A 28,000-nucleotide genomic window follows, 5' to 3' on the forward strand; every position below is an offset into this window, starting at 1 on the left:
GTTCAGCTGCCTTTTCATGAGCACAAAGGTTTTCTGAATGATATTGGAACATCACATGCCTGAAACTCAATCATGAATAGCTTTACAAATCACAGTTCCTCAATTAAATTCACACACACACAATTTGAAACAAATTGAATTTGAAGGTCAAGTGTTTTAACCAAAAAAATTTTTTTTTAAAAAAAAGATGCTTTAGACTGATACTTCATCCTTGGCCGTTTCCAAAGCATTTCAGGCTTCAAGAGGGAAGAGACAAGCAGCTGCTGTGGAACTGTTTGGGAAGAAAAAAATAGAGACAGTCTTGTAAATGCTCCAGCTTCCAACACCAGTTTAGCCGCCCCAGAGTGAACGGGACACTTCCCCTTCGCAGACTCAGTTTCTTCATCCATATAATGAGGTGCCTGGGCTAAAGGTTGCCTGAGAATCTTCCAGCTGAGACATGTTATGATCTGTGACCTTTACTTCTCACTCTCAGTCAGCAGCGTAAATGCTCCAAAAGGAGTAAATGGTGCAAAGGAAAGAATAAAACAAGAATGTCACTGCAGCTCATCCATTCTCTGCAGCCCTGTATCAATCCACTGGACAATCCTTGAGATGGGATATAAGGTCTGCGGTCGGGCCTCACATATATCTGGCTGCTGAGGTTTTTTAATGTTCACATTTTTAACTAAACATCACACCCAGAGAGCTGCTTCCCTCACCAGTATCCCAAGCCCCTATCCCACCACCCCCAACTCCCAATTAAGAACAGTTCTAAAGATAAAACATCCAGTTCCAATGACTTTGGCCTTACTATGTTCCTTTACACATCACACAGGACATGGAACTTTCTTCGTTTTTATTTATTGTAGGAGGTGACACCTACACACATATAGATTATTACAGCTAAGCTCCTGAAATTCCACAAAATAGTAAATCAATGATAAGTTGAAAAAAATTGCAACTGTCTTTCTTTTCTTATAGGTCCATATTTTTATTAAAAATAATAACAGTGTGAATAATTCTATTTCAATACACTCTAACTGGGTGTGCCCACACAAAAAAAATAACATTAAATATATGAATCCTTCAAGAACAATTTAGTAAGAGAGAGGAGAAAAGCATTTAGAAAATTTTGGGGTAAAAAATCTAAATAGCCCTATGAAAATAAAAAGTATGCTTCATATTTTAAAGGGAATAGAGGTTTTGTGTTAGTAATATATTACTTATAAAGCCCAAGTATTTGTATGAATAAGTAAAAGATTGTATTTTATTTATTTGTATTTATAAGTAAAAGATTAACAAAAAATATTTTTAGATACAAAAAAATACCTGAATAGTCATAGAACATTCAATATAAATTAAACATTAATTCCAGGAAAGGAAGAAATCAAGCTCGCAGATTTGATACTATATCTAGAGAATCCTAAAGCCTCTACCAAGAAACTGCTAGAAACAATTCACTTGTACAGTAAAGTTGCAGGCTATAAAATCAATACCCAAAAATCCATGGCTTTCCTATACACAAATAATGAGACAAAGGAAAAAGACATGAAAAAAGCAATCCCGTTCACAATCGTGCCCCAGAAAATCTAGTACCTTGGAATCAGCCTAACTAAGGAGGTAAAGGACATCTACAAAGAAAACTACAAAATGCTACTCCACTAAACAAAAGAGGACATGAGGAAAGGGAACAATATCCCCTGCTCATGGATAGGAAGAATTAACATTGTCAAAATGGCAATACTCCCTAAGGCACTATACAGATGCAGTGCGATACCTGTAAGGATACCCATGAAATTTTTTGAAGAAATGGATGAAGAACTCCTAAAATTCATTTGAAACAACAAATGACCAAGAATAACTAAAGAAATTCTTGGGAAATAGACTATGGGAGGAATCACCCTCCCCAACCTCTAACTCTACTACAAAGCGGTAACAATTAAAACAGCATGGTACTGGAACAAAGGCAGAGCAGCAGACCAATAGAAAAGGGTGGAATATCCCTACACACAACCCCAAATGTATGAACATCTAATCTTTGATAAGGGATCAAGAAATGTGAAGTGGAACAAGGAAAGCCTCTTTAATAAATGTTGCTGGCATAACTGAACAACCACATGCAAAACAAATGGACTTAGACCTCAACTAAACACCATGCACAAAAGTCAGATCAAAATGGATTAAAGACCTCAACATCAGAGCAGAATCCATAAAGTATATTGAAGACAAGGTTGGCAAAACCCTCCACTATATTGAGGCTAAAGGTATCTTCAAAGATGACATGCCACTGACTAACCAAGTGGAAATAGAGATAAAGAAATTGGACTATATTAAACTAAGAAGCTTCTGCACTTCAAAAGATATAATGGCCAAAATACAAAGATAATCTATGGAAAAGGAAAGGATATTCACCCAATACCCATCAATGAGGGGTTGATATTAAGGATATACAAAGCACTGGTTGAACTCCACAAGAAGAAAACATCCAACCCCATCAAAAAATGGGGTGATGAAATGAACAGAAACTTTGTCAAAGAAGAAATCCAAATGGCTAAAAGGTACATGAGAAAATGCTCTACATCACTAATCATCAGGGAAATGCAGATTAAAACAACAATGATATATCATCTCATACCACAGAGACTGGCCCACATCCAAAAGAACAAAAGCAATTGGTGTTGACATGGATGTGGCAAGAAAGGGACCCTCCTTCACTGCTGGTGGGAATGCCGACTGGTTCAGCCCTTTCAGAAAACAGTATGGACAATTCTCAAAAAATTAGAAATTGAGCTCCCATTTGACTTAGCAACACTACTCCTGGGAATATACCCCAGAGAGGCAAAAAAGTATAGTCGAAATGACATCTGCACTTCTATGTTCATTGAAGCACTGTTCACAATAGCCAAAATCTGGAAAAACCTCAAGTGCCTGAGAACAGATGATTGGTTAAAGAACTTTGGTACATCTACAAAATGGAATACTATGCAGCAGTTAGAAAGGATGAAGTCATAAAATTTGCATACAAGTGGTTCTACATGGAAAGTATCATGCTAGGTGAAATGAGTTAGAAAGAGAGGGACCGACATAGAAAGACTGCACTCATCTGAGGAATATAAAGTAACAGAATGGAAGTCGAATACCCAAGAATAGTTGAGATAAGTAACAGGAGCTCTGCTCCATGGCTTGGAAGTTGACAGCACATGCTGGGGGAAAAAGCAGCTCAGATAGAGAAAGGAACACCAAGTAGAGGGTGTTTGGAGGATTTGCTAGGGATGTGAGATGCATGCTGAAAGTAGACTATAAACTAAACACAATGGCCACTCAATGCCTCTATTGCAAACCACAACACGCTAAAGGAAAAAGAGAGCAAAGGGGAATTCCCTGGCACAGAGGTGGGATGAGGTGGGGTGAGGGAGTGGGAGGACTACTAGGTTCATTGGTGGTGGAGAATAGGCACTGGTGGAGGGATGCGTATGCGATCACTGTATAACTGAAACCCAAGCACGAAAGTTTATGTCTACAACCACACCTCATGGTGTTTAACGAATTAAAAAATAATTAAATAAATAAATAAATTTCTTATTGAAAAAGTACAAAATCCCTTAGCAAGCTAGGAACAAAAAGACTTTTCTTTTAATATTGTGGAGATTAAGGATGAAGGACAACCATGTGAGCAAGCTGGGTTCCGCAAAGGATTCAGCACCATCAACCATATCCACATGATAACCAAGCTCATTGAGGTTTCTCGGGAGTTCAAGATGCCACTCTGTCTAACGTTCATTACTTCTTCATCAAGACCATGAATGATTGGTTTTAGGCTCTTCATGTTCCTAGAATGAACAGATGCCACTGGGCTACACTAGCATGCGACAGGGACAAATGGAGACGTTACTGGTGCCCGCTCGAGCAAATCGACGATTAACGGGAAGTCAAGTGATCAAGTGATCAAGTAGAGATTAAACTCCATGAGTGTATGTAATATTCAGTGGCAAACTGCTGTAAATTTTTCCTTGTCTTTTAACTGCTGCTATGGTTTATAAATCCTCTGCTAATGTCACTGTCACTGTCACTGTCCTCCCATTGTTCATCAATTTGCTCGAGCGGGCCCAGTAACATTATGAGACTTGTTGTTACTGTGTGTGGCATATCAAATATGTCACGGGTAGCTTGCCAGGCTTTGCCTTGCGGGTGAGAAACTCTCGGTAGCTTGTCGGGCTCTCCGAGCGGGGCAGAGGCATCGAACTTGGGTTAGCCCGGTTGGCCACATGCAAGGCTAAAGCCCTACCTGTTGTGCTATCGCTCCAGCCCTTTAGCTTTGCTAATGTACCTTTTTTGATAGCACAGCGGGTAGGGCATTCGCCTTACACGTGGCCAACATGGCCAACCCGAGTTCGATTCCTCCGCCCCTCTTGGAGAGCCTGGCAAGCTACCGAGAGTATTTGATATGCCAGACACAGTAACAACAAAGTCTCCAATGGAGACGTTACTGGGCCCGCTCGAGCAAATCGACGATCAACGGGAGGGCCTTTACCTTACCTTACCTTAATTTTCTTACTTAAGAAATATCAGATGCTATTGTTAAAAGGTTGGAATCAAAGTTTTAATTAAGAAACCCCAACTAAAGTTATTTGAATATTTTGTCTATAGTTCAAGGAGGGCTGGAGCGATAGCACAGCAGGTAGGACATCTGCCTTGCATGTGGTCAACCCGGGTTCAATTCCTCTGCCCCTCTTGGAGAGTCCAGCAAGCTACCCAGAGTATCTCACCCGCACGGCAAAGCCTGGCAAGCTACCCGTGATGTATTCAATATGCCAAAAACAGTAACAACAAGTCTCACAATTTGTTGTGAGACCTTACTGATGCCTGCTCCAGAAAATCAATGAACAATGGGAAGACAGTGACAGTGACAGTGATAGTTTAAGGATTAATCCCCAAATTACTTTATAATAAAGTTAATGGATGAAAGCAAGAACTCTCGGTCTTCTTTGTTGCTATTTATATATGTGTATGAGCATATGTCTCTCTCTATCTCTCTCTCTCCCTCTCTCTTTCTCTCACACACACACATACACATGCACACACACACACACACACACATGCATACAAACACACCAGTTTTATGGAATTCAGTATACATAGTCGTCAATGATTAAGCAGAGAGGAATGAACCTCTGCCATGTGTTACAGGCTGCAGTGACAGGCCAGCTGTATCTTTAGGACATTTCTAATTGCTCAGGAAGGAAATTCATAACTATGATAAGGTAATCTCAGTGGCTAAGCTCCTGAGATGCTCAAGTGTGATTCAGAAGCTGTCATTGTAGTCTGTTTCCTAACCTGAACACCACAGGATGCCCTTCTCCCTATTACATACTTTATAATGTGTGTATTTGTATGTATATATGTATGTGTGTTTATATATACACACGCATACATACATATATATTTACATATCAAATTTCTCTTATTTTTCAAGCCTATCCTATGAGTCTGTCAGCTCCAGAGCTCTTGACTCTTACTGTGAGCTTAGTTAAGGTGATGGATTATAGTTTCTTCATATTAGCTCCTGCTTGATGGAAAGATGGGTGCAGGATCCTGCATTCTAGTAACTACACCCAAAAAGTCAAAAGCCTCTCAAGACTTGGGTCTGCTGGTTTGAATAAAATCACCAGACTCCTGCATACAGGAGAGATACTCTCAGGACCATGTTCTTGACAACAGCTTGGCAGGAATGACAGCAAAAGGGCCCCCACAACTCTCCAATATCCCAACTCCCAGATACATCAAATGAATATGACGTGAACGGTGTGCCCCAGGAAGTTAAACCCTCCCTGGGAACTCAGCATCCAGGGTGCAAACCCTTACAGCCATTGGTTCGTTCTTTGTCAGTTTTCCCTGAAAACTTCTCATATAAATGTGAAACCATTTTCTCCGTGAGAGAAGAACAAAACCTTACAGTGTTCAGATGTGAAGCATTGGTTGTGTTGTATTCCTTGTTCTAGCTGCATCAGTCTAGAGAGAACCGGTGCTTCAGATAAGAGTTCTTTTCACTGAGTATCGCACACCCATCTCCTAAACTGAAGAGCAACCCAATAGCTGAGATTACTGAAGTTTCTACAATACAGAAAGGGTTTTTATACAATTTGACAGAAAACTCTTAGAGCCACAACCAAATTTTCTGTGTCTGAAAAGTAAAATAAAATAAAACAAAACACTATAGGAAAAAAGAGAGTAAGAAAAAGAGATATAGAAGTTACTGAGTATAAGAAAATGACATTATATAGTTCTAGAAAGTTGTGTTTTGGAAGGCACAAAACATTTCAGACTGAGAGCTTGTCAAAACACAACAGAGAGGCCAGTGTTCATATGTGTTTTCCAAATCCCAGAGAAGAGAGCAAATCAGAATGGGTGAATTCAGTTCAAGAGCTCTGAAGAAACCTAAATTCCTCCGAATGTTATTCAAGACTGTTCAGTGCTTTTGCCCATTTTCCATTGGGTTGCTCCTCTCTTATTGTGTTGTGACAGTTCATTATATATTCTGGACAGAAGTACTTATCAGACTTGCACTCTGTGTAGATACTAACTTTGTAAATGATTCCTCCAGTCAGTGTTTTGTCTGGTTGTTTTCTTAATGGTTCCTTTTGAAGTGCAGACATACTCAAGTGTGTTGAGTCTAACTTAGTATTTTTATCTTTTGTGACTCACTTTTTTTGCTTACTAAAAATATTGTTATTCCCAAATCACAAACATGTTTTTCTATCTTTTCTTCTTTGTTTATGCACTTTTATGCATAGATCCCCCAAAAAATTATACACTAATTTTTGTATGTGGTGGTAGGCCTGGATCTACCTTCATTGTTTTATATTTCAACATACAACTGTCTCAGAACCACTTCCAGGGAAAAAGATTATTTCCTTCTCCTTTGAATTACTTTGGCTTCTTTGTAGCAAATCAATTGCTCATATAAATCTGGGATATATCTTGGCCCTCTCCTATTTCATTGCTCTATATGCCTATTTTTTCCCCAGTGCTAGTCACTTCTGCAAAGAAAAAGCAGGGTTGAAAAAGAGCACATAAAAATGGGTTCAACATCATTACTCATTAGTAAAATGTAAATTAAACCTATAACGTGATACATGAAAACTTATTACAATAACTGAAATCTTAAAAATTATAAATACAGAGTGCTGGTGAGAAGATCATGAAGCTGGTTATATTGCTGATCAGAGTTCATGATAGGACCACCATTTTCAAAGACTTTGTATGTTCCTTATAAAGTCAAACAAATACTAAATATGGAATGCAACAATCCCACTTAAAAGTTAGGAGAAATGGACTCAAATGTCCACACAATAACTTGTAGGTGAACTTTCATGATAGCTTTCATCCTAACTACAAGATAATAGAAATAATTCTAGGTTATCTAAATGATGAATGAAGAAACAGAATTCAAACATAGCCATCTGATGGATGTAATCTACTCAGCACTATAGAAGAACAAAATAACACACTGAACAAGGTGGATAAACTGGAAAGCAGATTATGTGAAGTGGAAAGAGCCACTCAAAATGGATTATAGGAAATGCATATGGTTCCAAGGAGTGAAGGAAAAGGGACTCACAATAAAATAAGGATTGTTTTGGGTAATGAAAATGCACTTTTGACTGAGACAATGATACAATTGCAAACATTTGCAGAAACTCTCAAATATGACCAGGAAGGTGGAGACCCCAGGTTTGGTTCAATCTCCAGTACCTGGTGGTTTCCCAAAAGTCCCCAATCATCTGAGATGTGGCTCCTACCCCTAAAATAATTTTAGCATTATACTTCTAAAAGTGAGGTGGGGGAATAGCACAGCAGGTAGGGTGTTTGCCTTGCAGAGTATCTTGCCTGCACGGCAAAACCTGGCAAGCTACCCGTGACATATTTGATATTCCAAAAACTGTAACAACAAGTTCTCACAATTTGTTGTGAGTCATTACTGGTGCCTGCTCGAGCAAATCGATGAACACCAGGAGGACAGTGCTACAGTGCAGTGCTACTTCTAAAAGTGGGTTCGATTCCCAACATCGCATATGGTCCCTCAAGCACCGCCCAGAGTGATTCCTGAGTGCAAAGCTGGGAGTAACCCCTGAGCATCGCCGGGTGTGACCCAAAAAGGAAAAAAAATGGGGCGATGAAATGAACAGAAACTTTCCCAAGAAATAAATCTGAATGGCAAAAAGGTACATGAGAAAATGCTCTACATCACTAATCATCAGGGAGATGCAGATCAAAGCAACGAGATATCATCTCACACCACAGAGACTGGCCCACATCCAAAAGAACAAAAGCAACCGGTGCTGGCACAGATGTGGCGAGAAAGGGACCCTCCTTCACTGCTGGTGGGAATGCCGACTGGTTCAGCCCTTTTGGAAAACAATATGGACGATTCTTAAAAAATTAGAAATTGAGTTCCCATTTGACCCATCAATACCACTCCTGGGAACATACCCCAGAGAGGAAAAAAAAGTACAGTCGAAATGACATCTGCCCTTCTATGTTCATTGCTGCACTGTTCACAATAGCCAAAATCTGGAAAAAACCCAAGTGTCCGAGAACAGATGACTGGTTAAAGAAACTCTGGTACATCTACACAATGGAATACTATGCAGCTGTTAGAAAAGATGAAGTCATGAAATTTGCATACAGGTGGTACTACATGGAAAGTATCATGTTAAGCGAAATGAGTCAGAAAGAGAGGGACAGACAGAAATATTGCATTCATCTGGGGAATATAAAATAACAAAATAGGAGACTAACACCCAAGAATAGTCGAGATAAGTACCAGGAGGTTCACTCCATAGCTTGAAGGCCAGCTGCACATGCTATGGGAAAAGGCAGCTCTGAAAGAGAAGGAAACACCAAGTAAAGGGTGTTGGGAGGATCCTCCCAGGATGGGAGATGCATGCTGAAAGTAGACTATAGACTGAACATGGTTGCCACTCAATTCCTCTTTTGCAAACCACAGCACCCAAAAAAGAGAGAGAGAACAAAAGGGAATGCCCTGCCACAGAGGTGGGATGGGATGCGGGGATGTGGGGTTGGGAGGGATACTGGAACCATTGGTGGTGGAGAATGGGCACTGGTGAAGGGATGGGTACTCAATCATTGTACTCAAGCACAAAAACTTGTAAGTCCACAACTGTACCTCATGGTGTTTCACTAATAAAAATTTAAAAAAAGAAAAAAAAGTGGAATTTTTGCCATATGCAAATTAACTTAATACCCCTGACTTTCAAATACAATTTAAAAAAGCTTCACTGGCAGAAACAAGATTGGCAACTTTGGAGTATGAGAAAAGGGGAAGCTCTCCAGTCTCAGGTGCCAGCCATTGGATTAATGTTGGTTTGTGCTAATTAAATGTATTAATATAACTCTATGATAACAGTACCTGCCTTCTTGTTGAAATATTCCCAGGAGTGATGGGAGTGGGGGAAATATGCCAACCTAGCAATATTCTAAGAAACTAATTACCTTAGGAATTTGTGTAAGAATGAACTAACACAGGTGTTGCACTCAAATAATAAATTAAAAATATCAGTCTATTGAAACATTCTGCACATACAAATAAGAGTTTTTTACTTTGCTTAAGCTTTATAGATAAAGGTCAAAGGAGCTCTTTGACACTGCTAGTCACTCTCCAATGTGGGGATTGGAAAGCTGTGTCATCAGTCTTATTGTCCTTTTATTTCATCATCTGCATCATCTTTGATCCTCTGGTCCAGGGTTGCTGTTCATAATTCTTACATGTGCTTCACAGTGACTCCTGGGAGAATGTCAGATAACATCCAAGAGACCTAATCTCTAATCCAAAAGTTCAGGAACCACAACACTGCCAGCACAGACCTAAAGCTCCCAGTCTACAACAGCAAGTTCCCCTAAATCCTGTCAGAGATTCCACCATCTCTGAAGTCTCAACAACATCAGAGCAGGGAAGCTGGTCTTGTTTTTCAATATCTCCAGATAGAATCATATTAAGCCACATAATAGTTTAGTAGTTTGCTCCCTTCCCATAGTATTCCCATTCCTTCCTAGCACCATTCCTGACTATTCCTACTGGTTCGCTCTCACTCTCACCCCACACTATATCCGAGCACAACACTCCAAGCACTTGAACAGATGGATTGACATAAACCCACTGAATAGTTTCTCGTTTTTTTCCCTTTAAGTATGTTTGTTCATCTTTAATGCCCTTGCCAAAGAAAAATCTCCTTCGCCTATGAAAATCACCTTCTTATTTCATGGTCCAGCACACAGACTCACCACCATTATAAAACCCTTCTCATACAACCCAGTGTAACTTTTCTCTTTGTCATCTGTTCTCACCTGGCATTGCCCTTCCACAGGTGCCCTACTCACCCTCAATATTTGTCAAGTACCCTACACAGAATTGAGGCACAGTTCATTTTTGTTGAATTCTGCTGGATTTCTCCCCTATCACCTAGTATTCCTTGTTTAAACGTTCTCTCAATTATTTCCTGATAAAATCATTCTTAATATGACTTGTTGAAAATTTCTGGAAAATTTTGATGCAAAACTGATCACTTTCGTGATGATTCTGCAAGCATGGACTCCAGCCCCAAGAAAGTGGGAGATAAAAAAGTTCACTTGATACAAGTATCATTTTCTTAGGCATTGAAACTAGTGCCTTGCTGATTTCAATAGTATTTTTAAGATAACTATATACAGCACCATTGATACGTCTGAGGACATAGACGAATACTCCCATTAGGCATTCCAAAATCTGTTCTCCCACTGTCAATTCATCACATTATTTTTGCCATAATTTCTTACAGAGCATTTGTAGATTTCCTGGAACACCAACCAACAGGATGTGAAATGCCAAGAGACTTTTCTATTAGAGAAAATGTAATGCCTCGATTTTATCTATAATCTTGTCCCTCTTCCTAACTTCCACCTGCTGGTTAGAAAAGAAATAAATTAACTAAATGTCTAACCCGGTTTAAGTTTCATTTGATCCAATAATTCAAACAGCCGCTTTAGGGAATACTCAGTCTTTCCTGAATAAGTTGCTTCATCTTTCAAACAGCTTTCCCTCCCACCCGTTTTCTCCCAGTGGTAGTGAGATACAGGAATGGGTGGCTGATGTGTGCAGCACCTTCCACAGCAGCCCTGTTAGCTATCAACTCAGCATCTTCATTAATAGAAACTAATAGATGCTCTGAAAATGCCAGCTGGATTTCCTCCCTCTCAGCTCTGGGTTATCCTATGCTGGTGCGGGTCCCCACTCAGATCTCAATCCAAACCATTCATCCTTAGTGATAGTGAGATATATACCAGGAAGTTCTCTACTGACGCTTTACTTCTTTCTCCTGTCCTACCTCTTTCCTCTCTCTTGGATGGAAATTCTGAGTGAATGGCCAAACCAATCTTCATCTTTAACCTTCTCTAAACTCACCAACCAAATCTCTAGAAACTTAGATCCGTCCTCCCATACATGTTGAGATTCTATGAACATTTAGAATTTCATGACTTCTGGAAGCCGGTGACCCACAATTCAGGTGTAGGAATAGAAGTGGCTATTCTTCGAAAAATTATGCCAGTCTAGTTCTAGTTTGCTGTTGGTGCTGGCTGATGGTGAGCAAACACCCTCCGACGTGCCTACTGAATAAGAATGAATCACACTGGAACCGAATTGTAATGCCTGGTGACAAGCTGTCAATTTCTTAAGAGAAGCATCAGAGTTCTATAGACATTGTGTGAAAATGCATTTGAATCAAGTGCACATCTGACCTTTCCTCTCCTGCCTGTCACAGCTCTAGCAGAACTCACCCAGCCTGGTTTTTCCCATCACCACCTGGCTTCATCAGAGCATGATCTTTCTAGGTCTTCACTTTTATCTTTCAGTCTATAGCGCACAGAGCAAGAGTATATAAAACTTCCTCTCTGCAATTATGTTTTATCAAAAAACAATATTGTTTACACTATTCTGAGACTGGCTCCCAACGTTAATGTAAATTTAAAACTCAAAAATTCATCTCTTACCTCCCTTGCTCTCTCCCTCAGTTTCTCTTTTCAACTTCTCCTGGAACATGGAACTCCTATTACATACAGTGTTGATGATGACATTAACTTCTGCAACCAGAAGAAAAAGGGGCAGGGCGCACTCTGAATTGTGTTCATGTTCTTAGCTCTCTCTATGGCCCACCCTCTCTTCAAATATGATCCTTAATATGTGTTTAGACATCTTCTCTCAACTTTTAAATTGTTTATCTAGCTAATGTATCTCTGACACAATCACAGGGATGGTTCTCTAGCCCAAGAGTGAGAAAAATCTGGAAACTTCTTCCTCCAGCACAAACTTATCACATCACCTTGAATGGGTCTTATGACCTTGAATAAACTGAGGCCTCAGTAGATTTATTTGTAAATGTGAGGGGTTGGAATGAGCAATCACGAAGTCTCCTTTCTGCAATGTGGAGTCACTAGTTCCAGTAAATTTCTATGGTTTTTAAAGATGATATTTTTCACTCAGTTGAGTCAAATAAAAGTGAGAGATTTCCTTTCCTCCTTACACATCCACTACAATTTCAAATTAAGACAAATACAAAGCAAATCTTCTTCATTTTATTTCATTTCCAGATATTAATTGATGTTTTAGCAGGTATATTTTAATCTGCCTTCCACTTCAACATTTTAAAGATCTAAAGAATAATATTTTTCATCACATTAACTAAAGCCTGCCAGCATTATTAGAAATAAAGCAGTCAAAGTTAACAGATAAATGAATGTAAGAAACTATTTTTATTCGGTGTCCAATTATTGTATGACAGTATGTGCATCTGCATATTATTCAAGAATTCTCAGGGTTTTTTCTTTCTTTTACTGAAATCTCCTTTTATTTAATTCCCATAACCAATTACCTAATTTAGCACTGACCATTCTAGTTCTTGGGAATGCGTCAAAATTACTAACATGCCCGCTAATTCTGAAACATGTATCAGTCTTTGAAACCATCTTCTGAAACATGTATCAGTCTTTGTGAGAGTTTTGTTATTGGTATCATTATCACCACCATCAAATTTTCTCTTTTTTCCATCACATATAACAGGTAAGATCTGTGGTCATTTTATTTTGGTTGAATTCAGACACCTTCGTCTCTGAATATTTAAAAAAGTAAGAGACCCTTTATTTTACTTACTTAAAAAGAACTAGCAGTATTTCAATACAATTAAATTTCATCTGAGACAGTCAAAGGAACTCTGAGAATAATTAAAATATTCTTGTACAGGTCCTGTAAGTGCATTTCTAGCTTATATATATTTTACAAATGGTTATAAAGGCAGGTATCAAAATGTTTTGCAACATTCACACAAAGAAGACTCTTCACTCTGGCTGTATCAAACAATCAGTTAATTCAATGAAGTTGCCAAAAAATAGCAATCAATTCTGTGAAAAGAAAATCAATCACAGAAGTTGTTTGGTTGTTTGTAGACAAAACAGTCAGTGGAGTGATTGAATTTTTCACTTTTCAATGAGTTGTTGTGGCCTTGTGTGGATGCAGCCATTAACTCATTAATCACCCAGAACTCCTGAGTGGCTGAGAGAGGGAAATCATTACTTTCCAAGTATAGATCGCATATTAACAATATGCAAAAGGCCTGCCAGGGTGAATGTGCTCAATGACCCCATTTGAGAAAAATGAGTTTCAGGAATATTTTATGGCATATGGAGGTAAACTGTACCTGATTTATCATTTCACTTTCCAGTTGTAAAACTCTGTGTCCTTTAGCATTAGTTTGCAGAGGATTGGATGCATTTGAAATGTATTCTTTAGTCCTTAGGTAAAGTAAAATTTAGTTCATAGAATCCTAAAACAACATGCAACATCTCTGGGTTTCCCTACGTTGATTGGAGGCAATATCAAAATGGAGGACATAGCACCCATCACAATTAGCTGCCATCCATGCGGTATACATATATGCCTCTCTGATAAATATGTATATTTCCCCGTATGGTGTTGAATGCTAGTTCCTAATTTACCTCTTAATTTTTAATTAATTTTAAATTACATTCTAAATGAAGCCGACAGGAGTCTAATTTGCATGCTTATTTGCATATCTGTAAACATACTGCTTGCATTGTTTATCTAGTCCCTTTCCCCATGACATACTGAGTTTTTTTCTCACCCCATGTGGTGAATCGGGACCACCACTGACGCACTAAAGTGCCCTCTAATGCTCCCTGAGACATTCTGATCCGGCAAGGATGAGACGGGCTCTCTTTTCTCCATGGTGGCAGCTGGGGCTTCTGAGAGGTCAAGGTTAATGAGAGCACTTAAGCCCTCCACTTCCTCAGAGGGTCAGCACCATCTGCACAACGTCTTTCGAAAATAAAACCAGATACCTTTGGTACACTTTGGATTTTGACAACATACAGTGCTCTGACGTCCTGAATTATTAATGCAAAATCATAAAAACCAACAACCAAAAAAAAAAAAATACACCTCATATCTTCTTCCGATCAATTGCTCTCAACCAACCAGCAGTCGGCAGCCCAGAGCAAAGGCAGCTCCCTCTAGGACCAGCAAAATCATTTTTTTTTAATGTGCTGTTTTCAGGAGCACTCGAAGGAGCTGTGGTCTGTGGATCCTTGCCTTTTGATCATGAAACCCCACTGTAGCACTGTCCTCCCGTTGTTCAACTATTTGCTTGAGTGGGCACCAGTAACAGCTCCATTGTGAGACTTGTTGTTACTGTTTTTGGCATATCGAATAAACAATGGGGAGCTTGCCAGGCTCTGCCATGCTGCCGGGATACTCTCAGTAGCTTGCAGGGTTCTCCGAGAGGGACAGAGGAATCGAACACAGATCAGCTGCATGCAAGGCAAATGCCCTGTGCTATCACTCCAGCCTTCATTATCAGTACTTCCAGAAATACAGCAGAAAGTATTCGCAAATCCCAACGCAGGCAAACTCAGACAATCAATAAACAAGCCATCTCAAAGACCTTGACAAACAGGTGGAGTTCAAAGAGAGGTGTGGTTTGTCAGCAATGGAGCGACATCCACAGGCAGCACTCTGGAACTGCTCTCTTGGTCAGAAGCTTGGGGAAGCTAAGATGGTGCAGTTAACAACCTTGTCCTGTTATAGGGGAAGCAAGCACAAGGCCTCATGTTGATAACATGTCGATCACGTTTGGGGTCACAACCACCAACGGTGATCATGGACGTCATACCTACCGGAGTCCTAAATTCCAGCTTTTGTTCAGAACCCTTGCATTGCCTTGGGCAAGGTATTTAACCTGCCTGAAGCTTTGTTGTCTCAGTAAGTCAGAAAAACATATATTGGAAAATATCTTTTAGTTATTGCAAAGACTAAATAAACTGGATGGAAGCCTGCTGCAGCACTTTTTCCATTTCTTTGTCTCCAGTGAAAATAGATACCTGGCAGATGTTCTATGTGGTACCTCATGGCACATAAAGGGAACAGACTGGACCTGTGGGGATTGTACACTATACTCTTGATCTTTCCCCCGCCATGGCCACCTGCCTTCTAGTTTCTATAAACTTGCATGGTTGTCCTATGGAGAGATAGACTTTCCCTTTCAGCTAAGTGTTTATCAAAATCAAGCCAGCTCTCAATGGACCCAGTGCAATATTAAATGTGTCAAGATGATGGTCTATACAGCTGGACTGTCATCACACAATCAATCAATCAGCCACAATAACAGCAACACTTCTCCAGCAAAAAAAAAGAAAAAGAAAAAAGAAAAAAAGAAGAAGAAGAAAAATAGTCTTCCATCTGAAATAGACAGAAATCATTTACATCCAACACTGCCTGCCTTCAAGTTGTACTTGGTCACTTGGTGGGAAACAGGGACTGCACAAGGGGGACTCCATGGTGCCTCCTTAGGGGGAGAAAATTCCACACTCACCAGTCAAAAGGTGTCAATAAGGTATAAAAATGTAAATATTTGAAAGGAACCACAGAAGTGTTAAAAAGAGAGATATGTGAGAACAGATGGGACCAGTAGCCTGGAGTCATGCTGCAAGGTAAAATGACACACAGTTATGAAAATTAGGACCCAAATTCAGTTATAAATATCTGAAACAAAAAGATAACTTGGCACCTTAGTTTCTCATCACTGTATCACTGTCCTCCCGTTGTCCATTGATTTGCTCGAGCAGGCACCAGTAATGTCTCCATTTGTCCCAGCCCTGAAATTTTAGCAACCTCTCCTTACTCATCCTTCCCAACAGTGCCATATTGGAGGCTCTAAAAGAGACAGGGGAATGAGACCCGTTATTATTACTGTTTTTGACATATTGAATACACCATGGGGAGCTTGCCAAGCTCTGCCGTGCGGGCAGGATACTCTCAGTAGTTTGCTGGACTCTCTGAGAGGGAAAGAGAATGTATATAAGAGAATACAAGCAAGTATGTTAAAACCAACATATATACCAATGATTAAATACACTTACAAAGACCTAGGAGTAATCTCTTGTATGACATTAACCTTTACTGTGTGAGAAACTATCCCAATGCAGAAATTATCCAAGTAAACTTCTAATTTAATATACTAGATGGGATATTCAAATTGTTACACTCTCCCTTAAAAAGTACTTTTTACCTAGAAATGCTGCAATGAAACAGCAATAATCTGTAGTTCTAAGAGAATACACGATGGCTGGGGGGAAGATGAACGATTTTGATAAGCTACCATATGTAAACATGGAACAGATATTTCTAATCTGTGGTCTCATCCAGTTCTTACAAGTTTCCTGATAGATAGATTAGTTTGCTTCTTAGAAAAAACTAAACTAGCATTTCTCTCACTGTCTCTCTCTGCCTGTCTCTTCTCTCTATCTCTCTGTCTCTGTCTCTCTCTGTCTCTGTCTCTCTGTATTTATCTCTTTCTCTCTGTCTGTCTCTCTCTGTCTATCTCTCTGTCTCTGTCTCTCTCTCACTCACTCTCTTCTCTCTTTCCTTTTGGGTCTTATGGTTTGCAATACAGATAATGAAAGCTTATCAGGTATGTCAGGTATATCCTTCTACCTACTTTTAACACTCAATTCCTATCCAAGTGCCTGCCATAGAGGCAAGTGGGGTGGGGAAGGGGACGGGTACTAGGAACATTGGTGGTGGTAAGTATACACTGATGAAGGGACAGATGTTGGAACATTGTATTACTTAAACCAAATCATAAACAACTTTGTAATTGGATATATCACTGTAATTCATTAAAAAAATTTAATACAAAACTAGCCTGTTGAATGCAAATTATTCCATCTTCTCAGGAATCATCCAGCTTCTGAACTTGGCCCCTTACAAATTGCAACCAGGTATTTCCCTGGGTCTCCAAGAGTATTTCATAAGGCTCATATCAAAGCTAGCTAGTCAGCTACCTCTTGGTTCAGCTAACAATAACTGTTCTGTCATCTGATCTGGATCACTGAAGGATGACTTCCCAGATCTGGTAGTTGCTTCTGCCCCTACACAGTACTCGAACCTTTCCTGCCTTTGCTGGGAGTTGGTCTGGTCTTTCTGCTGATACCTAAAGAAAGATACATCTGGCACAGGTGCTCTTGCCATCTCATCTCCCTGTTGTAATCTGTTTCCACTAAGTAGCATTGCTGCTCCCCCTGCATTATTGCAATATGGATATTCTAGTAAATGAATTCAGGAGGAATGTCTTCCCCATATCTCTCTCTCTCACTCCCCCTCCCTCCCTTTCCTCCCTTTCCTCCCTTTCTCTCTCACTCTTCTAGGTCTCTGTCTCTCTCTGTTTCTCTGTCTCTCTGTCTCTGTCTCTCTCTGTCTCTCTGTCTCTCTGTCTCTCTCTCTCTCTCTCTCTCACACACACACACACACAAACACACACACCTTCCATTAAAATATTCCCTCAGGGAAATTACAACAAAAACATGTTTTTGCCTTGATATCTTCCATAGTCTAAGATCACACCTTCTTTAGTTTTTATATTTAGCTTTCTCTTTTTTCTTTTAGAACCCAGATAAATAGGGGTTAGACAGAGTTTACAATGGTATGGCCTTCTTTCTAGCTCCCTAGGCTTACTGCTGATCCAATGACCTTAAACGTATATATTGAAAAATCTTTGAGGATTTTTACATGATTAATATTTTAAGAAAGAATGTTCTCCTTAATATATGTGTGTCTACAGTCAGTAGATACGCAGGTGTACTTCTTTTATCTTACATTTATCTTGCATTTATCTAAGTGTTTCTGTGCCCCATGTTGTAAACAGGGTCAGGGCGTATTAAAGGATCAAATGACAAAGCCTGGGATAATAGAATAAGTATTGACTCTGAAGCCAGACAGATGTGGGCTTTATTTCAGCATTGCATCTTTGGGTCAATCACTCCATCTCACCCTTCTCCCATATAAATAGAGATATTAATACCAACCTTGCAAAGTCCAAAAAATAGACTTACTCATAAAATACCTGCTCTGTTAGCAACTCAATAAACGGTTACATTTTCCACCATAGTGATCACCTGGTGGTTTTCTTTGGATATAAGCTACTAAAGAACCATATTTGTTCCATGACTATTTATTGTGAGTCTCTTATATAACCCTGTCTTTGCTCATATGAAGACAATGGAGAATGAGATCAATAGAATCCCTGTTCATAAAGACTCTGTATCAGAAAGAGCAGAGGAAGCCAGGACAATAGCACAGTTTGCCTTGCATGAGATCAGCCCAGGTTCTACCCCAAACATTGCATATAGTTCCCAGAGTCTTGCCTGGAGTGACTAATCTCTAAGTACAGAGCCAGGAGCCGGCCCTGTGCACTGCCAGGTGTGATCCAAACCAAAAAAAAAAAAAAAAAGAGCAGAAACAATAAATATTGATGTGATGTTGAGAAAAAAAGAACTTTCAAAGACTGTAAATTTGTGCTGCCGTTTATGGATAGCAATATGGATCTTTCTCAAAATGGAAAACATAACTGCTATTTAATCCATAGGTAGATCTCTGAAGAATACAAGAACACTAATTTTTAAAAATAGATACACACCCACATTTATTACAAGCTCTGTTTATCAGTTCATCTGGAATTGATCTGGATCAACAGCTGAGTTGATCTGAAACCAACTCAAGCTCCTGATCTAATGAGTGGATAAAGTTTTTCTCAAGCGGGCTCAGTAATGTCTCCATTTTGAGACTTGTTGTTACTGTGTTTGGCATATCGAATACGTCACGGGTAGCTTGCCAGGCTTTGCCATGTGAGTGAGATACTCTCGGTAGCTTGACGGGCTTTCCGAGAGGGGCAGAGGAATCGAACTCGGGTTGGCCATGTTGGCTGCGTGCAAGGCAAGCACCCTACCCGCTGTGCTATGGCTCCATGCAATACTGCTCAGGTGTAAGAAAAAATGAAATCTTGCTATTTGCTACAACATGGGTATAACCAGACAGGGTTATGCTAAAGGTAAGTAATCACTGATTATCTCACACATAGAGGATTTAAAGAATAAAAACAAAGGAAGAGACAAACAAATGAACAGTCAAACGAAAATAAATTTTGAGTTCTAATTTCAAAATTGGGAGGGAGGGAAAGGAGTTTAGAAAGTTGAAGGGGCATTAGGGCCAGTAAGGGAGGACTGGTTCAATGGTCTGTGGTGCAGAGAAATTAGTAGTTTGGTGGTGAGTATGGCATAGAAATGTGCATTTGATGGAGTATGAAATTATGCACCTAAAATATACTATCTTGTAAACCAACAACAAAATAAAAATAACTTCAAAAACCTCAATTTAAAAAAGATTCCATTCTAGGTGGGAAGAAAATCTAACAAGCAAATGCATTAACAATAGCGTGATAAATTGTTATTGTATGTATTATCATCCTGAATTTGTTATTTGTACTCTAAGTGCATAAGCCATGTCAGAAAGAAGGAAAGGGATATCTGAAGAGTTTCAAACAGAAGAGTCAGCTATCAAACTTACGTATTTTTCTTCTAACTTTTATTTTATGAAAGCACCATGACTTACAAATGTATTCATAGTTAGTTTTTAGACATGCAATATTCAGGGCTGGAGCAATAGTACTGTAGGTAATGTGTTTGTCTTGCACACAGCCGACCCAGGTTCAATCCCCGGCATCCCTTATGGTCGTCCAAGCACCACCAGGAGTAACTTCTAAGTGCACAGCCAGGAGTAACCCCTGAGCACTTCTGGGTGTGACCCAAAACGCAAAATAAATAAATAAATGAATGAATAAATAAATAAATATACTATATTCTATCACTGATCCTCCCACCAGTGTCATCTTCGCTCTACCAGTGTTCCCGGGTTCCCTCTTCTACCTCTCACTCAACCCACACACACACACACACACCCCACCTGCCATCTTGACAAGCTTTAAAGTTTTGTTATTAAAGTTTGGATCTCATAATTTCAGTGTTGTTGACTCTGTGGTTTTGACATTTAGTTCTATCATTCCTTAATACCACCAGTGTATCTGGATTCCCTTGACCCTGCTCCCGTGGCTTCTCATCTATCTCTTCCCCTCTTCCCTTTCACTCTCTTTCCTTCTCCTCCCTATACTCTGGGGCCATGGCGAATTTTGGCATCCCCACTTCAAGCCATTACACTTCTTCAACCAGTTATTCTAAATACCACATATAATTGATATCATCCTTTTTAACTGATATTTTTTAATATTTCTAATATGACGGATGAAAACATGAAGGTGAATGTGAGCAGATAAAAGTTGCTCTGCTCTGTCAGAGTGATAGTATAGCGAGATGGGCACTTGCCTTGCATGTAATCAAACTGGATCTGACCCCCAACATTCCATATGATCCCCTGAGCACCTCCAGGAGTTATTATTTAGTACAGAGCCAGGAGTGCCCTCCCCCCCAAAAAAGTTGCTGTGCTCTATTGCAAGGAAGTATTACACAATAAATGACTTTAAAATAATAAAAATGTTACTTCTAATAATTGGGAATGAAAAGACAAGATCCTTTTGATTGTAACTAGCAAATCACTGACGAGTTCGCGTAACTCTAGCCTGAATCATGGGGTAATACAACAGAAGACTCCAAAGTCACAGATGAAAGAAGGCTGTGCCAGACCTGAATAAAGAGATTTAGAAAGCTGCCAGCAAGCTTGGGGCACATATTTCAGATGGCACGGAGCAGGAGATTGAAGTAATGCCAGCTAGGTCTTTCTGTCAGGAAGGAGCCAAGACCAGCTCTTTCCAGAAAACAGAGTCAGGCCATTTAATTTTCATTAGCATCTTGTGAGTTTCTTTATATCAAGACTATTTAACACAAGAAAAGACTCTTGCTCTCAGAGTTGGGCTTTTATGACAGAGATGTGGTAGAAGGAAAAGCTATCTTAATCCTAGAAATATATGATAATTTAATATATCATAAATGTATCATGCTTTATACATGTATTTGATGTATAGGTATAATACAATTGTGATTAACTGATTGTGAGTAATTATGATTAACTGATTAATGGGGTTCACTAACTTTATTTCCCCTCCCAACTTTATGGATGTATAATTGACATTTAATATTGTATGATTTTTGGATACACAGTATAAAGATTAGAACTAAAAAAAAGATTAGAACTATGCATATAGTGGAAAATGATCTCCACAGTATGTTTATTGATTATCTATCACCTATCCACGTTACTTTGGTTTCTTTTTAATGAGAACTGTTTGGTGACCCTGTAGGAGAATAGAATGAGCTACCTTGACAACATCTGAAGTTAATATTCTAACAATTACAATCACTTTAGCAAATCTAGTTCCTCTCTATGCAATATCATGTGGTTAAATATAAGACCTCTTATGGTACATTCACTTTCATTTGAACATTGAATAAGTGAATTCTACAGGAGATTTTTCCAAAATAGAAATGTTGTGCAAAAATAAGTTGTAGTTGGGCAGGAGAAACATCACAGAGGGTAAGGTGCTGCCTTGCACAGGACTGCCTGATCCAGGTCCAATCTCTGGCACTCCAGATTGTCCCCCAAGTACTGCCAGGAGTGATCTCTGAGCACAGAGCCAGAAGTAAACCCTGAGCACCAATGTTCGGGATGTATCCCAAACTCAAAACAAAATTTAGCTTATTCAAAGTTTAAAAATGAGAAAATTTAACTGATGAAAGAGCTTGCACAAAGAGACCCATCTCTCGATTTCTTGTGACTATCAGGATCTTTATTAAAAACTAAGGAGCTGGAGAGATAGTACAAGGGTAAAGGGACTGTCTTTGCAAGTTATTGACCCCAGTTCAGTCCTCAGAACTACACTGGATCCCCTGAATACCACAGTGGGGTCACTCCTAAGCACAGAGTGGAGAATAGCCCCTGAGGACAGACAAGTGTGGATCACCAAAATTAATAAAATAATAAAATTGATAAGGGATGTTTGTATTAGGATAACATTTCTACTTTTAGTCTGAGTGCGATGTCAATGGACCCCATGGGTGGCTTATGTGAAGCTGGAGGAGAAAGACGGTCACTTTCTCCCCATCTGCCTCTGCCACCCAGGATCCAGGGTTACTGGGTTCTTGTCATGCCTTGCAGAAAAGAGTTTTAGGAGTAGATAAGCAGTGAAGTAAAACAGATTTTATTGGGAGGTTTTAAAGGGGAGGAGGAAGAGAAAGTGGGAGAGAGTGGAGAGTAAGGTGCTCAAGAGGGAACCTGGGCTTCTCCAAGGGTGGAGAGAGCCCCTACACACATCCCAGCATTAGGCATGAAAGCATGAAAGAACACATCTAGAGGGGAGATGCGGGTGACACATGTGCTCAGGCAACACGTGTGCTCGGCAACGAGGGCACAAGCAGCACAAGGGCTTGGGAAGCACTTCCTTTGTTCAAAGTGGCCTTTATCAGGGGTTTCTCCAATCTGCCCCCACTTAGAGCTTCCATTGCTAAGGAGGTTGCCTAGGCGGGTAGGATTGGGAGTGGTAAAGGTCTTCTTTGGAATCCCCTTCCTGGCCTTTTGTTCCAGCTGGAGTTTGTATCCCGAGGGGCTACAACCTCCTCAGGGTCTGTAACAGACTGGCACCAGGTGGGGTCTTATCAGGCCTTAGCAACTGTTTTCTGCAAGGTTGACCTTGGAAAGTTCAGAGTTATTACTTTCCAGGAAATTTAATGTCATTGCCTTGGGAGGGGGCCTTCCCTATCTGCTTGCTTGCCTACATCAAGTGGAGAGTTGATTTCTTTAATAGATCAGTTTCAGGAAGTTGAAAGGTCTCTGAGGGGATGATTCTTGAAAGAGATAAGATTTGATGAGGGAACAGAAAGAAGAGAAAGGTAGATGAAAAGGATGCCTGAGCATGGAGATCCTAGAAGCACATCCAGTTGGTTCCTGAATGTTATGGAGAGAGAGCAAGAGCCAGAGACAATGGACACTGAGAACAAAAATCAGCGTCTGTGAGTGGGTCAGAGAGAGACTCAGACTCCACTTCCAGTACATTAAACAGGCTCTTGTTTTCTGTAGTTCCTGTTCCTCTCTCTGTTTTCAATGGGAGGCAAACTAGGGTGGCTTCAGGTCTCACTCTAATGCCCTCCTTCAGATGTAAAGAGCAACAGACAAAACATGTCCTTGAAAGGTCAAACTCCGACTGGAATAAGATACTGGGAGAAATTCAAAACTTGCTTTAGCTTTTATGTAGTTCCAAGGACATCACAAGCAGGAACTAGTGACATGTACTTGACAGAACATGAAGTCTTATGCTCTGTGGTCTCTGCAGGGAGATATAAGGTGATTCTTTGGACACTGATCAAAATTCCCTGCCTCTCTCAGGAAGCTGAGCATTAGACAAGCTGCGCCATCTTGTGGGAAGATAGATGGCATCAGTATTCACTTGCATAAGTTTCTTTACATCACACACACACACGCACACACATGCGCGCACACACACACACACTCTGTTGCTCACACACACACCACATACATACACACACACTCACACTTTGTTGCTTTTCTCCAGGAAGAATTGAGAACAAAACCTAAAGCATAAATGACAACTACAAAAGTACCATCAATCAAGATATTCTCTAGTAAATTTCACAGCAAATTAATGTATAAATGAAAATAATTGAAATGTGATAGCCTTCAAAATCCTTAGGTTTTCAGAAATATAAAAAGAATATCTTACAGTTATTGAATGTTTACTCTTTGCCAGATAGAGTACTCTTATGAACTAACTTAAGTCATCACCACAAATCCCCCAGAAGATGTGTCTATCATCACGCCCTTTTGCAAGAAATTAAAACAGAAAAGTGTGGTGTCTTGTCTGAAGTTAAACAGCTGTTAAGTGGCAGAACTGGAATTCAACCAAGATCTTGAGTTCCTAATTGCTATGAAGGCTGCTTCTCTAACAGACATGACACAGCACACAAGACAAGGACAGGGGAGGTAAGACTTAGAAAACCATGTTTCAAGACTATAAACCTAATTTAAAATTGCTTCCCTGAGCCAGAGAAGAATGAAGAAGAAGAAGAAGAAAAAGAAAAAGGAGAGTCAGAGGAGGAGGAGAGGAGAAAGAGAAGAAGAAGAAAAGAAGAAGAAGAAGAAGAAGAAGAAGAAGAAGAAGAAGAAGAAGAAGAAGAAGAAGAAGAAGAAGAAGAAGAGAGAGGAGGAGGAGGAGGAGGAGGAGGAGGAGGAGGAGGAGGAAGTGGGGGAGGAGGAAGTGGGGGAGGAGGAGGGGGAGGAGGAGGAGGAAGGCAAAAAAGAAGAGGTAGAGAAGAGAAGTGGAGGAGGCGGGAGGAAGGGCGAAGATGAATTTTGAAAATAGATCGTGCAACAAACATTTTTTTCAAGATTTTAAACTAAGATTCAAGTTATCTTGAGAATCATTATTATACTCATCATACCATAATTATTGTTTACTCTGTGTCAGGTACTGTGTTCAGAGTCAATGTTGTCAAGCACTCAAAGTAATGTGGGTATTAACCCTTATTTTATAGGTGAGTAAACAAATGCCCACTAAATATGAGAGACCTCCCTCAAACTTTGTACAAAGTATCATTGAGGCTGGGGCACAAGCTCTAGTGGTAGAGCACATGCCTAGTGTAAGGCTTTTAGTTCTGTCCTTGGAATCACATCTCCCCAAATACAGTCCAAATAGAACTCTGGTGTTCCCCAAGGTCTGCTGTTCCTGAGCACCAGGACAATCAGCCTTAATCTGAGAATCACTAAGAGTAGTTCTCAATTCCAGAGTCTGTCAGGTGTAGCTCCAACTTAAAAATTAGGTTCGTCACTAAGTCAATGATGGTTGGAGGGATCGCTTGGCATGGGAGATGTGTGATGAAAGTAGACAAAGGACCAAACATGATAGCCTCTCAGGATCTGTATTGCAAACAATGATGTCCCAAAGTAGAAAGAAAATAAGAAGGAAGGTACCTCCCACAGAGGCATAAGATGGGGGGTGGCCATAGAAATACTGGGGACATTGATGGTGGAAAATGTGCACTGGTGAAGGGATGGGTGTTCAATCATTGAATGACTGAAATTCAATCACAAAAACTTTGTAACCATATTTCACAGTGATTTAACATTAAAAAATAGGTCAGGTGCAGAAGCTTCTTAGTTTAAGATAGTCCCATTTGTCTATCTCTGTTTTCACTTGCTTGGCCAGTGGCGTGACATCTTTGAAGATACCATTAGCTTCAATGTCATGGAGGGTTTTGCCAACTTTATCTTCAATGTACCTTATGGTTTCTGGTCTGATGTTGAGGTCTTTAATCCATTTTGATCTTATTTTTGTCCATGGCGTTAGGCAGAGATCTGAGGTACTACATGGAAAGTATTATGTTAAGCGAAATGAGTCAGAAAGAGCGGGATAAACACAGAAAGATTGCATTTATCTGGGGAACATAAAGCAACAAAATGGGAGACTAACACCCAGGAGTGGCTGCGATTAGTACCAGGAATTTTGCTCCATGACTTAGAGGCCAGACACACGTGCTAGGGGAAAAGGAAGCTCAGATAGAGAAGAGAGCACCAAATAAAGGGTGTTGTGAGGATCCTCCCAGGATGGGAGAAGCATGCTGAAACTAGACTACAAACCAAACATGATTGCCACTCAATGCCTCTCTTGCAAAACACAGGACCCAAAAGAAGAGAGAGAGAGAATAAGGGGGAATGCCCTGCCACAGAGGCAGGGTGGGATGGGAGGGATGGGGGTTGGGAGGGATGCTGGGACCCGTGGTGGTAGAGGATGGGCACTGGTGGAGGGATGGGTACTTGATCATTGTATAACTGAAACTCAAGCACAAAAATTTGTAAATCTAAAACTATACCTCATGGTGTTTCACTAATAAAAAAAATAAAATAAAATAATAGGTCAGTGATTTAGCTAATTTTGAGATTACACAAAGCCTGATATATTTTCATTTGTACCAAATGAAACAATCATTAAAAACTAACATTTGATGTAATGATACATTTTCTATCTCTAACTACTTTTGTACCTGTTGCTTTTTAAGCCACATGATTCACCAGCAAATTCACAACACAAAACTACGATCACAGTGGATTATGCTGCCATTGCTGGTAACACGCTGGCAATGGTTCTAATGATACTTGCAAGTACACATTGCCTTGCACGCGGCTAACCTGGGCCAACCTGGGTTCTCTTCCTCTGCCTCTCTCGGAGAGCCTGGAAAACTACTGAGAGTATCATGCCCCCACGGCAAAGCCCCACAAGTTCCCCGTGGCATATTCAATATGCCAAAAACAGTAACAACAAGTCTCATAATGGAGACGTTACTGGTGCCCACTTGAGCAAATCGATGAACAATGGGAGAACAGTGCTACAACTATCTAATTAACACAAATTTTCTCCAAATATGCTTTATCATTCCTCTAAAAACCATTATTCCTTTTCTTTACCATGCTGGTTGCTGACTTTTTGAGCAATTTATTTTGATTTTTCTAAGAACCAAGTAGTCTCCTTATATTTGTTTGACATTTCAGCAACTAGGTATTTTCATAATGACTAATATGAAAAAAAAGCGGTGTAAAAGCAAGATTCATCCTCTATTCCATTCTCTCTCTCTTTCTCTCTCCTCTTCTCCCTCAAATTTCCCAAATGCAATTATTTCACACACACACACACTCACACACACACACACACACACACACACACACACACCACATTGTTTTCTGGGGTTTAGAGAGATACCATAGCTCTTGCCTGGCATGTAGCTGACCCAGGTTCAATCCTCAGCACCTCATATGATGCTGAACCCTGCCAAGAATCTGTGCACAGAGCCAGGAGTACACCCTAAGCTCAGTCAGGTGTGGTCCCAAAACAACAAAAATATGATTTCCAACCTTTCTCTTTGATTCTGTGTTTGTCATGGGAATTCAAGCTTGTAAGCAGCAGAAGTTTTTATTTTATTTTCAAAGCCATCAGGCCACTATTTTTGTGATAGTGGAATTCAATCCGTTGTCATTTAGAGAAATCATTGACACAAAGGAATCTGATGTCATTTCTCTGTGGGGATTCTGAGTATTTTTGCAGCTAGACATTGTTCCACTGGTTGTGTTACACTAAAAAATAAAATACGTGAACCATCTTAAATTTGAAATCTGGGTCATGGTTTTCTTTTAGTGATAGCAGAAAAAAATTTAAGAATAAAAATTACAACCTAGCAACACACAGTTTATCTTGTTAGCTGTGTCATTCCTTCCCACCCCTGAACCTCACCGTGTTAACCAGATTGTGATTCCAGCATCAAGCCCAGTGCATCCATGGCAAAGTCACCTTGAACAGAATCCTTTGAAGAAATATTCTCACTGGGGATGAGAACTTGCCGGAAATGGCCAGATAAATAAAAGTAGATTATAGCATATCCTCCAGGAATCGGATTTTTTCCCCAGCCAATTGCAGGGAGAGATAGAGAAATAAGTTGCTATGCCATTACAGGTCATTTTCTCTCCGAAGTTGTATCTCTTCATGCTCCTTTTTCATTCCAATTGCCGAGTTTCTAGAAGATCATGGCTACATTTTTCTCCTCCCTGTATAAC

General features: G+C 39.9%; 1 long non-coding RNA gene across 1 annotated transcript; it reads right to left on the reverse strand.

Annotated features, from left to right (window-relative positions):
* Positions 1-134: 134 nt before the first annotated feature.
* Positions 135-28,000, reverse strand: LOC130020813 (uncharacterized). Its single transcript, XR_008792022.1, has 2 exons — positions 27,681-28,000; positions 135-271 (listed from the first exon to the last, which is right to left on the reverse strand). It is a non-coding gene; the product is annotated as an uncharacterized LOC130020813 (long non-coding RNA).

This window comes from Sorex fumeus, unplaced genomic scaffold (genome assembly GCF_029834395.1).
Source record: "Sorex fumeus unplaced genomic scaffold, SorFum_2.1 ptg000013l, whole genome shotgun sequence".
Taxonomy (NCBI): Eukaryota; Metazoa; Chordata; class Mammalia; order Eulipotyphla; family Soricidae; genus Sorex; species Sorex fumeus.